Source organism: Octopus sinensis, linkage group LG28 (assembly GCF_006345805.1).
Source record: "Octopus sinensis linkage group LG28, ASM634580v1, whole genome shotgun sequence".
NCBI classification, from domain to species: Eukaryota; Metazoa; Mollusca; class Cephalopoda; order Octopoda; family Octopodidae; genus Octopus; species Octopus sinensis.
The window spans coordinates 3180562-3194212 of record NC_043024.1 but is presented as its reverse complement, the minus strand read 5'-3'; the positions used below and the strand labels follow the sequence as shown (position 1 = coordinate 3194212).

The following is a 13651-nucleotide window of genomic DNA, read 5'->3' as shown; positions in this document are numbered from 1 at the left end:
GCATCGGTTGTCAAGCAATGCTAGGGGGACAAACACAGACACACAAACATACACGCACATACATATATATACATATATACGACGGGCTTCTTTCAGTTTCCGTCTACCAAATCCACTCACAAGGTTTTGGTCAGCCCGAGGCTATTGTAGAAGACACTTGCCCAAGGTGCCACGCAGTGGGACTGAACCTGGAACTATGTGGTTGGAAAACAAGCTACATACCACACAGCCACACATACATACATACATACATACATACATACATATATATATATATATATATATATATATATGTATATATGTATGTATATATATATATATATATATATATATATATATATATACACATGTGTGTATATATGTATGTATGTATATCGTCATCATCATCATCATCGTTTAACGTCCGCTTTCCATGCTAGCATGGGTTGGACGGTTCAACTGGGGTCTGGCAAGCCTGAAGGCTGCACCAGGCCAGTCAGATCTGGCAGTGTTTCTACAGCTGGATGCCCTTCCTAACGCCAACCACTCCGAGGGTGTAGTGGGTGATTTTATGTGCCACCGACACAGGTGCCAGACGAGGCTGGCAGACGGCCACGCTCGGATGGTGTTTTTTATGTGCCACCGACACAGGTGCCAGACGAGGCTGGCTGACGGCCATGCTCGGATGGTGTTTTCTTATGTGTCACCAACACAGGTGCCAGACGAGGCTGGCGGATGGCCACGCTCGGATGGTGTTTGTTACATGCCCTCAGCACGGAGGCCAGTCGTTGCGGTACTGGCTACGGTCACGTTCGGATGGTTTTCTTATGTGCCACCGGCACTGGTACCACAAGGATACAAATTCCATTGATGTTCATCTATTTTGATTTGGTTCGATTTGATTTGATTTGATTCGATTCTCACTTGCCTCAACAGGTCTTCACAAAAGTCACAAGAAGGAAGGTATGCACAGGTGGACTGACTACGTCCCAGGTAGGGGCCACGGGTTTTGGTTTCACTAGTCTTGCCGGGTCTTCTCACGCACAGCATACTTCCATAAGTCTCAGTCTCTAGTCATTTCCATGGTGAGACCTAACGTCCGAAGGTCATGCTTCACCACCTCGTCCCAGGTTTTCCTGGGTCTACCTCTTCCACGGGTTCCCTCAACTGCTAGGGATTGGCACTTTCTCACACACCTATCTTCATCCATTCTCGCCACATGACCATACCAGCGCAATCGTCTCTCTTGCACACCACAACTGATGCTTCTTAGGTACAACATTTCTCTCAAGGTACTAACGCTCTGTCGAGTAAGTACACTGACATTACACATCCATCGGAGCATACTGGCTTCGTTCCTCATGAGCTTACGCATGTCCTCAGCAGTCACGGCCCATGTTTCACTGCCATGTAGCATAGCTGTTCGTACACATGCATCATACAGTCTGCCTTTTACTTATATATATATATATATATACATACACATGTGTGTATATATGTATGTATGTATATATATATATATATATTATGTATATATGTATATGTATATGTATATATATATATATGTATATATATATATATGTATATATATATATTAAAAAAATTTTTTTAATTAATTAATAATTAATAAATAAAATAATATATAAATATAAAAATATACATACATATATATATATTTGTATATATATATATATTTAAAATTTATAAGATTAAATTATTTAAATAATTTTTTAAATTTTAACTTCTATATTTTTAAATTAATTTTATGTATTGGCTTATGTTTTTCACTGTTTGATTTGCCTAATGGTGGTTTTTTTATCTCTAATTTAATATGTCCTGAACTTTGGCATCGAGAGTTACGCAAATGCCAGAACTGGGCGCCACTGCGTGGTGCCTAGGACTCCAAACCTGCCATCAAGATGTAGGACAAGATTCTGTGATAGCCTGGGCTTCCGAGGCCCACAGCTCTTCAATATCCTCCCGAAGAACCTGAGAGACCTGCATGGGGTGGATACAGATGTCTTTAAAATGAAGCTGGATCTCTTCCTGTCAGGTGTCCCAGATGAACCAACTTCACGGCAGGAGGGGCAGATGAGGCAGCTGCATCGAACTCTCTCATGCACCAAATAGCAGTTGCTAGAAAGCCTCCATGAAGTGAAACCAAGTAGCAACACCAAATGGCGGTGCCCCAGCATGGCCACAGCTCATAAGCTGAAACTAGAATCAATCAATCAATCAATCATATATATATATATATATATATATATATATATATATATATATAATATATATATATATATGTATATATGTATAAGGGAGTCAGAGAAAGGCAGAATGCTACTTATATCTGAACACTACTCCAGAAATATTCTTTTAAAAAAACTTTTCTTCTAATTTTTCTAAATTTAATTATTTAATCGTTACAGTTGAAAAGGTCTCAAAATGACCGAAACCGGTACTGAAAGATTCACTATAAAATCATCTTAGCATTTTCTATTTTTGACTTGTTTTTTCATATATATCAACTCGTGTGTTCCTTTCCACCCTTATACATATATTTATATATATATATATATGCACATTCATAAATACACACACACACATATATATATACATGCATGCATACATATTCTTTTACTCTTTTACTTGTTTCAGTAATTTGACTGTGGCCATGCTGGACCACCAGCTTTAGTCGAGCAAATTGACCCCAGGACTTATTATTTGTGATCCTAGTACTTATTCTATGGGTCTCTTTTGCTGAACCGCTAAGTTACAGGGATGTAAACACACCAGCATCGGTTGTCAAGCGATGTTGGGGGATAAACACAGACACACACAGATATACACACGAGTACATATATATATATATATATATATACAAATATATAAGACGGTCTTCTTTCAGTTTCTGTCTACCAAATCCACTCACAAGGCTTTGGTCAACCCGAGGCTATAGTAGAAGACACTTGCCCTAGGTGCCATGCAGTGGAACTGAACCCGGAACCATGTGGTTGGTAAGCAAGCTACTTACCACACAGCCTTAAGAGTTCAAGTAAATCAAGTCCTTAACTAGTAAAGCACCATGGTCGGGTTGATGATATTGAGTACAAACAATATTTGAAGACAAATACGTACTTACTAAAGTAAATGTGAGTATACTCCAGTTATTCATACAGTCATAAATCACTGACTGAATATACAACTCCTCAAGGTCACACATGGGTACAAATACTGCACTTGTTACACTGCACTGAATAGACTCCAGATCCTAGTGAATTGCAGGTTTTGGGTGAGGTGAATGATAAACAAATAACAACAGATGGATTGTGATTCACTAAGGCTGTTTCAGATGTGTTTTTTTATTGATGAATAGAAGTATTACATCATGCAACAAAAAAAAACATTTCCATCAGGTGAATAAAACATTTTGAACATCTCAATAACAATTCAAAATCACAAAAGTACAGGATTATACCAACTATGTCATAAACTGAATGAGTGCTTAAAGTATGTGAATATAATTAAGGTGTTAGTTACTGCTTAAATGTTTTTCTGTATGAACTGTATACATATTGAATTTCCTGAATTATGGGGTGGATTGTTTAGGGACAGCACTCTTTTCATTATCCGTAGATCTAGTAAGGTTAATTTTGAAAGGTGTTGGAAAAATCTTTTTAAATTCTTTAAGTGTCTTGGTCTGTCTATTTCCAAAGAAAATGAATATATTAAGGTTAACTTCCTTGACGTTACTCTGGATTTAAGTACAGGACTATACCAACTGTGTCATAAACCAAATGGATGCTTAAAAATAAAAATTCTAATCATCCTAGATACATCAGAAATTCTATCATTAAAAGTCTACCAACTTGTATTTCGAGGTTTCCTGCTAATGAGGATGTATTTGTATAAAATGAAAAGTACTATAACCATGCATTATCTGAAGCTGTGTATGACAAAATTTACTATATTCAGAATCAAAATGCTCATAAAATTCCTGGCAATGATAGGAAATAAAATATGATGATCCTTGATTGAGAATGCCATAAAGATAAATACATCAAGCAAATTTATTTAAGTAAGCTGAATAATAGCAAGAATAATGATGCAAATAAGACTGGAAATAAACATGTTGATATTTATTTCAAATTTTGGCACAAGACCAGCAATTTCAGAGGAAGAGGGTAAGTTGATTACATTGATTACATATTTGTATCCAAATGTTCAACTGGTACTTATTTTATCGGATGAAAGACAACTTTAGCAGAATTTGAACACAAAATGAGAAAATGGACGAAATACCACTTAGCATTTTCCCAGTGTGCTAATGATTCTGCCATTTTGCCACCTTATTATAAACATAAACATAGACGTAACTCTGAAGAAACTAAAAGTATGGTTGGGTTACAGTTTAATAATAATAATAATCCTTTCTACTAAAGGCAAAAGGCCTGAAATTTCTGGGGGAGGGGCAAGTCGATTATATCAACCCTAGTATACAACTGGTACTTATACACTTATATAACTGGTACTTCTATAAAACTTGTACTTATACCACTGGTACTTAATTTATGGACCCTGAAAGGATGAAAGGCAAATTTAACCTTAGCAGAATTTGAACTCGGTGCTAACAATTCTGCCAGTTCATCACCTTAATAATAACAATAACAACAACAACAACAGCAATGATAATAATAATAATAATAATAATAATAATAATAATAATAATAATAATAATAATAATAATAGTTTGCCACAAGGGCAGCAATTTTAGGGGAGGAGATGAGTCAATTACATTGACCCCAGGGTTCAATTGGTGCTTAATTTATCAACCCGGAAAGGATGAAAGACAAAGTTCAACTTGGCAGAATTTGAACTCAGTATATAAAGACAGACAAAATGCTACTAAGCATTTTGCCTGGTCTGCTAATAGTTCTGCTCCCTCGCCACCTTTATAATAACAAATAACAATAATAATGGTTTCAAATTTGACCACAAGAGCAACAATTTTAGGGGCGGGGGTGAGTGGATTATATCAACCCCAGTGCTCCATTGGTACTTAATTTTTCAACACTGAAAGGATGAAAGGCAAAGTTCACCTTGGCGGAATTTGAACTCAGAACATAGTGATGGGTGAAATACCACTCAGAATTTCATCCTGCATGATAATGATTCTGCCAGCTCACTGCCTTAATAATAATAACAACAACAACAATAATAATGACAAAAAAGAATCTATAGATATGAATAACTTTAAACATAAGAATTATGCCAGATCATCTAATTTTGAAATTAAGAATTATAAACATGCAGATTATGTTAATATTACAAAAAAAGTATATGTAATTAATAGAAAGCTAAATCAAAAGGAACATTATCTGGTATAATGCACCATTTTCATCTTACCTAACAACCAATATTCCTTAGAAATTCTTTGCTGCACTGGATAAATATTTCCCACCTTCAAGTAAGTACAGGAAATTATCTAATCACCATAGAGTAAAATTTTCCTATCCAACCACCAGAATTTTGGCTGAAATTAGAGCAGAACGTAACAAAAGTAAAATTAGGCAGTTTCTCAACTGAAAATTAGTAATGATGGTCAGAACTGATAGTGCAGCAAAGAATTTCTGAGGAACATTAGTGGTTGTGTTAATTTATGTTTATGGCTTAATTCCTTGAAAGTAATTTTTTGGTTCATTGGATAAAAAAATGTACTAAATTTATTCAGTTGTGATATAAACTCTTATAATAATTTTCTTGAACTAGTTTTTGATACTTTAGGTGAAGGTGCCTTCAACTGTGAAATTGATAGATCCTTTATGATAACACCTAAAAATAATATTGATTATAATACTGCTAATAAATCTGGTTTAACACCTAATTCTGTGAGTAGAATTGGTACTAGTTCCTTTAACCATGAGTGCTACATATGAGTGAATAAATACTGATATAATGTCATAAACAAAATTATGTGTCCTTTAGAAAATCAGTGTTTAAGGATGAATAAAGTATATCAATCTTAGATAATTGCTGGGGATCGTACATACTATCACATAGGTTCTTCTGCTACAATTTGGAAATCTAGATTACATAACCATTCTTTATTCTTCACTTAAGTTTAGAAGAAAATGTAATTTTACGAATCGTAGTAAATGCATTTGAAATTTGAATATGAGGAATATTAACTATAATAAAAAGTGGTCCATTATTAGTTATACTCCATCATACAATACTAGTAATTTTAAATGTGCTCTATGCCTAGAGGAAATGTATTATATAATTACTTCTAAATTAAAATTATTAAATAGCAGAAACAATCTTACATTGAAATGTTCCAATAAATATAAAAGAACATTTAAGTATTTCAATACTAAATAACTATAGTTGTTTTCTTAAAATCTAATAAGCATAATCTTTCTAAATGTTTTCAGCATATGTTAAGAACTGCATAACTAAAGGTCGTGATGTAGCATGTCTATGTTTACTTTTTATTTTTTCATTATTTACCAACATCATCATAATTTTAAATACTAAACTGGCTTTTCTTAGACTATTATATTTCTTGTAAATGTCCTTTTTGTACGTGTTCATGTATTAGAGATATCATCTCATTTCACTTTGAATTTAATCTGTTTTGTATTACCTCGATAACATTGTGTTGGCATAAGTTTTCAGATATGTTCGTTTGACTGGTGTTTAGTATATTTTTTTCTATTTATAAATAGAAACAATAAAAGCAATCATTGGAAATGTATGGTGCAATCATCAATTGTTCAGATTGTCATATGCTCCACATTTCTTGAAATTCTTTGAAGCAATATTTTGATCTGCTTGTCATACATGAGGAATTACCTTGGATATTACTTCTATTTAAATTTATTGGTATCTGATTGTTTGATGAATATAACCAAGTTTTCTTAACACTAAATGCTTTTGAGATATCTGCCTGGATTTATTAATCCCTTTTACCACTTGTTTTATATGTATATGTGACGTCTGATCAATAAGTATCCGGACTGTTGCCATTGTAACGAAGCTAAAGTATGTGGAGTAAAGCTGCTTGACATAGATTGACCTTGAACTCTGCTGTGTATGTGCCCTAAGTTTTAACATTCTAGCTCACTTCTGCTTTTTACAGCAGTGCTTGGAAGGATGGTGTGTAGCATGGTCAATGCAACAATCACATGCTACATACCTTCCTTCTAAGCAATGGTGTAAACGGTGGAAGTGAGCTAGAACGTCAAAACTTAGTGCACATGCACAGTAGAGTTCAAAGTCAATCTGTGCCAAGCATCTTTTATTCTGCATGCTTTAGCTTTGTTTCTATGGTAACAGTCCGGATACTTATTTCACAACAGAAAAAGCACGGTTGAAGTTACGACCATGGGGCATAAAAACCGTGCCTTAGTGCGGAAATTTGAAGTTTTAACTGCCTGGATTTATTAATCCCTTTTACCACTTGTTTTATATGTATATGCGACGTCTGATCAATAAGTATCCGGACTGTTGCCATTGTAACGAAGCTAAAGCATGTGGAGTAAAGCTGCTTGACATAGATTGACCTTGAACTCTTGAACACTTAATATATATATATATATATATATATATATATATATATATATATATATACATACACACACACACACACACAAACAAACAAATAACAAATGATGGATGAATGTTAGTTTATTACAGCTGTTTCTAACACATTTTTTAATAGATGAATGACTACATTACATCATAGCCATGTTCCTACTGTGTTTATGGATTGTTCTGCTATTGTTTGAAATTCTATGTATCATCTGATGAAAACAGTTTTTTACTATGATGTAACATTCTCATTGATCTATTAAAAATGTGTTAGAAACAGCTGTAATGAACATCGTTTGTTATTTATTTATTAGCTTATAATACACCAAAAGGGATTCTTGACCTGTCGGACATCCTGGGGCATACCAAACACTGTGTGACCAATACAATGTATGCTTTGGGCCAGTCCCTAGGCACTAAATACTTGTAAGGGTTCAATTCTCTGTACACATAACCTGAATATTTCACCAGATGTACAAGGGACGTTCAATAAGTAATGCCTCTGACCCACTTGCAGTTGTTTGATCTAGCTGAAATTTTGCATGTGCAATCATTTATATCTCTATAGAGTAAGTGGCAAATTACAGCTCTGAATTAATTGTGGTTTCTGATTTACAGGTGTTTGAACCGAGTCAAGTGTGAAATGGAGCCTGTTGAGTGTCGAGCAGTGATCCGGTTTTTGTATTTGAAAGGATGCACACCACGGGAGACTTTTGATGAAATGAAAGTAACTTATGGTGATGATGCCCCATCATATGACCTTGTAAAACGCTGGCATCATGAATTCAAACATGGTCGGAACTCTGTGGAAACAGCTCCCAGATCTGGTCACCCCTTCTGCCATTGATGAGGCATCTGTCTGTCAAGTTGAGGCTGCCATTTTGGAAGATCGACGCATAATTATTCGCCAAATAGCCCATGAGGTCAAGATTAGTACCGGGTCTGTGGAAACTATCATTCATGACCATTTGCATATGCAAAAGGTGTCTGCCAGATGGATTCCCAGGTTGCTCACACCTTCCCAGAAGCAAGAATGCGTCGAGTGCTCGAGGGTGAATTTGGAGATGTGCCAAGAAGATGAATCAAAATTTTTCAAAAGATTGATTACACAGGATGAAACCTGGGTCCATCACGATGATCCAGAGACCAAAGCCCAGTCAATGCAGTGGAAGCACCGTGACTCACCCCCTCCAAAGAAGGCAAGGGTGCAGCCCTCCGCTGGCAAGGTCATGCTCACAGTCTTCTGGGACCAGGACGGAGTAGTGATGACAGATTTCCTGGCAAAGAGTACCACAATTGCAGGAGCTTATTATGCTTCACTTTTGGGGAAATTAAGAGAAGTTATCAAAATCAAGAGGCAGGTCAAGATCAGCAAAGGCATCCTCCTCCTGCAGGACAACACTCCGGTCCACAACTCGCTTGTCGCCAGATCAGAAGCACAGGTGTATGGCTATGAACTCCTCCCCCATCCCCATACTTTCCTGACCTTGATTTTCACCTCTTCCCAGTCATGAAGTTGTTTTTGAAAGGAAAGCATTTCCCAGATGATGCAGCCTTGATTTCTGAAGTCACGTTCAGGTTGGAGGACCAAGCTGGGGTCTTCTACAAAAACGGTCTCCAGAGCTGCATCAAACAATGGGAGAAATGTGTAACTCTGGGTGGTTCCTATGTAGAAAAAGACTAATAACTGTGCCAAGTTTCGTTGCTCTACTGCTATGGGAAGTGGGTCAGGGGCATTACTTATTGAACACCACTCGTACTTCAGGACCAACTAAAGGTGGTATTTACAAGTTAATTTGATCCAACCTGATGATGCATATATATTTATACACACACACACACACACATCTGTGTGTCTGTGTTCATCTCCCACCACTGCTAGACAGCTGGTGTTGGTTAGTGTACATCCCTGTACTTAGCAGTTCAGTATAAGAGACTGGTAGAATAAGAATCAAGCTTAAAAGAAATAAGTACTGAGATCAATTTGTTCAAAGTATGGCCCCAGCATGGCCAAATTCCAATGACTGAAACACAAAGATAAAAAGTTGATCTTAACAGGATTTGAACTCACATCATTTTTTGCCAAAGGATGTTTACACAATAAACAGAGATTAAACCAGCCATGGGAAAACTGATGCACAAAACTTTCTGAATGGCACACCCAAAGACAAATTACCCTGAATTTTTTAAGTAGAGCAGCCCACCTGACTATATGCCTTGTCTCATGTGACTTGTTTCCCAAAAAATGGTTGTCCATGTCTCAGTTTAAATAAGACATCAGTCACTAGTAAAAGAAAATATGAAAAAAGCAAAACAAAATCCAAACTCCAAAACTGGTTAAGTGCTGACATATTTAATGTCTTGATAGAAGTGAAAAACTAAACTCAAATAATTGAGTGATTAACAGTTGTTACATCAAAAAAAAACTAACCTCTCCACCAGCCATTACACAGACAACAAAAGTTCTAAAATTAGAGAACATAAGCAGAGAAAGAAAATGAATATATTGAAACAGAAAAAGTCTACAATGCTGATTGTATTCTAGAATGTTCCACAAAATGTTTAATATAGGAGGAGAGAGGAGGAAGGAAAAGAATGGTGAGGGGGTGACCTGAATGAAGTTACTATAATTATAAGTAGCCTGTTTTGAAGTTTTTGTCTTCATTGAGTATTTTCATATGACTTGTTTATTTTTCCTTTCATTTTACTTTAAAGTGTTATTTTAGATTATGGGTGTGTTATGATGGGGGAGGGGGGGTGAGTTATGATGCATATTTTACTTTGAAAAAACAAAATTGTAATAATTCTTTTGGTTAACCACACTCACTCACACACACATGCACACATATAGACACTAAACATATGAATACACACAGCATTCAATTCTTCATATTTGGATAATGTAATTTGAGGTTTGCAGGTGCAGCTACATGTGACTAAGCAGTCTGACCCCACAACCATGTGGTTCTGTGTCAGATTCAACTATACGGCAGCTAACAGCAGCAGCAGCAGTAGCAGTAGCAACAGCAGCTGCAGAGGAGGCACAATGGCCCAGTGGTAAGGGCAGCGGACTCGCAGTCGTAAGAACGCAGTTTCAATTCCCAGAGAGGGCATTGTGAGTATTTATTGAGCAAAAACACCTAAGCTCCACGAGGTTCCGGCAGGGGGAGTGGTGAACTCCGCTGTACTCCTTCACCACAACTTTCTCTCACTCTTTCTTCCTACTTCTGCCACAAAGCAGAGGAACCTTGGTGTAACCCACTATGGGGTGGTAAACTTTCAGACCCTAGTCTAGATTACGAATCCTCTGTACCCAAGGATGGTTCAGCTCTCCACCCGTTAAAAGCCACCGTTTACAGAATGAGAATAACAACATAGCTTTCGTGCCCATGCAACCACCAGTCTATTGCGTGTGGTGGGTGGATCTTCATGTTGCCACATGCATTCTTAGTAGCTTAGAGTAGGCTCGAATTAGAGATTATTCTTTGTGACTAATGGCGTGAATCCTGATTAGAAGAAGAAGAAGAAGAAGAAGAAGAAGAAGAAGAAGAGAAGAAAGAAGAAGAAGAAGAAGAAGAAGATGAAGAAGAAGAAGAAGAAGAAGAAGAAGAAGAAGAAGAAGAAGAAGAAGAAGAAGAAGAAGAAGAAGACAGCAGCTGCAAGAGCAGTACCCTTTTTTGGTGGAGTTCTACTGGATTTATGACCAAAGTTTTGTGAATGGAATATTTGATAGATAAAAGTTGTGTGGAGGAATCTTGTTGTTAGTGTGTGTGTCAGTGTGTCTGTGTTTTTATAGCTTGGTCAAATGGTTGTACTTATAACAGGCATACTATTGTGCTTTAACTTTTCCCTAACACAAAGACATTCACACGCACATGTACCTGCATACATACATTTACTACGCAAGTCTTTACAATTGAAGACTACAATTTGATTCACACACACATATTTTTTTAATCTTTTACTTGTTTCAGTCATTAGACTGCAACCCTGCTGGGGTACACCTTGAAGAATTTTTAGTCGAAGGAATCAATACCAGTACTTTTTCCTTTTAAAGCCTGGAATTTATTCAATTGGTTTCTTTTGCTGAACTGCTAAGCTACAAGGATGTAAACACACCAACACTGGGTGCCAAGTGGTGGTGGGAGACAAACACACACACACACATATATATATATATATATATACATTGGGTCAGCCCATGATTAATGTGTTTTTTTTTAATTGCATGAACTAAAAGCTGGAATGGGATAAACTACCTGCATCAACTTGTTACAGAGGCAGGTAGTAATTTTTACCTTGTCCTTATTCTTAGAGCAAGCTTTAATGAGCGCAGCTCAATTTTAACATATTTTTTCACAGCTATAATGGAAGTGACAAAGGAGCTATTCAGCGTATTTTGCTTTATAAGTTCAAAAAGAGCAACAACATAACAAAAAATGCAAGGCAAGCTGGCAGAAACATTAGCACACCAGGCAAAATGCTTAATGGCAAGCTGGCAGAAACGTTAACACACCGGGCGAAATGCTTAGTGGTATTTCGTCTGCCACTACGTTCTGAGTTCAAATTCTGCTGAGGTCGACTTTGCCTCTCATTCTTATGGGGTCAATAAATAAAGTACCAGTTATGCACTGGGGTCGATATAATCGACTTAATCCATTTGCCTGTCCTTGTATGTCCTTTTTGTGTTTAGCCCCTTGTGGGTAGTAAAGAAATAGGTATTTCGTCTGTCTTTACATTCTGAGTTCAAATTCTGCCAAGGTTGACTTAGCCTTTCATCCTTTCGGGGTCGATAAATTAAGTACCAGTTGTGCACTGGGGTTGGTGTAATCAACTTAATCCATTTGTCTGTCCTTGTTAGTCCCCTCTATGTTTAGCCCCTTGTGGGCAATAAAGAAATACAAAAGTGCAAAGAATATTAATGCAGTAAATGGGGATCGGATAATAAGTGTAAGCCAGTGTCAACCGTAGATCCAGAAATTCTGAGCTGGAAACTACAACTTAGAAGACAAGTCTCATCCTGGAAGGTCTCTAGAATTTGATGAGGATGTCTTGCGAACCCTGGTGGAAAAAAATACCTTTGTAACTGTTGAGGAACTAGCAGAGAAGCTTGGATTTGGTCATTCAACCACTCATCGATACCTGTGTCATCGGAAAAGTCAGCAAATTGGGTCAGTGGGTTTCTCAAAAACTTTCCAAGTCTAATTGCATGCAGAGAATAAAGGTGTGTTCTTCTTTGCTGTCACATCTCACGGATGAACCATTTTGGACTGAATAGTGACTGGGTTCTCTATAAAAATGTCAAGCACTGAAGACAGTGGGTAAGGACAGGAGAAACATCAGCCCCAGGCTAAAGAAGATCTTCACCCATGTTGATGTTGTTATCTCCTTGGTGGGATATGAGCGGTTTAATCCACTTTGAACCAAAGTCTGGTGAGTATGAGTGGATTTGATAGAAGAAAACTGAAAGAAGCTTGTAATAAGGCCATAGAAAAAATAAAAATGGACACTGAAAGGATGTTGATGATGATGATTTATAGGCACATGTGTGGCTGTATAGTAATTAGCTTGCTTCCCAATCACATGGTTCTGGGTTCAGTCCCACTGCATGGCACCTTGGGCAAGTGTCTTCTACAATGGCCTCAGGCTGACCAAAGCTTTATAAGTGGATTTGGTAGATGGAAACTGAAAGAAGCCCATTGTGTGTATATATATATATATACTATTGATCCTTGGGAGGGTCACTATGCCGGTAATAATAAACACATGCACTAGTTTCGTCCTTTATTGTTATTGTTAATTAATGGGTTAATTACTCAGTTAAGCAATTTATTATTACCGGCATGATGCTCCTCCCAAGATTCAATAGTATTTCTTTCAACACATGAATTCACATCAAGAATCCTGCAAACCAAATACATGTACAAACTATATATATATATATATATATTTATATATAGGAGAGGAAAAATTATAACAAGGCAGAATGTAAATTTTAATAAAAATGTGTGTATGGAAAATTAAAAACGAAAAAATAATAAATCAAACCGGTTTTCATTGCAAAGCAAATTATCAAGATTTG

At 36.6% G+C, this 13651-nt stretch overlaps 1 protein-coding gene across 2 annotated transcripts in view; it reads right to left on the bottom strand.

The window, feature by feature from the left end:
• The window catches only part of LOC115225771, a 95597-nt gene that overhangs the window by 72484 nt on the left and 9462 nt on the right, over positions 1-13651 (bottom strand). Inside the window, exon 2 of one of the 2 annotated variants that reach the window (XM_029796721.2) lies at positions 5383-5509. The exons of the other annotated variant lie outside the window; for it this stretch is intronic. The gene's annotated coding sequence lies outside the window, so the exon portion shown is untranslated. The remainder of the gene's footprint in view (positions 1-5382; positions 5510-13651) is intronic. 2 annotated transcript variants of the gene reach the window in all.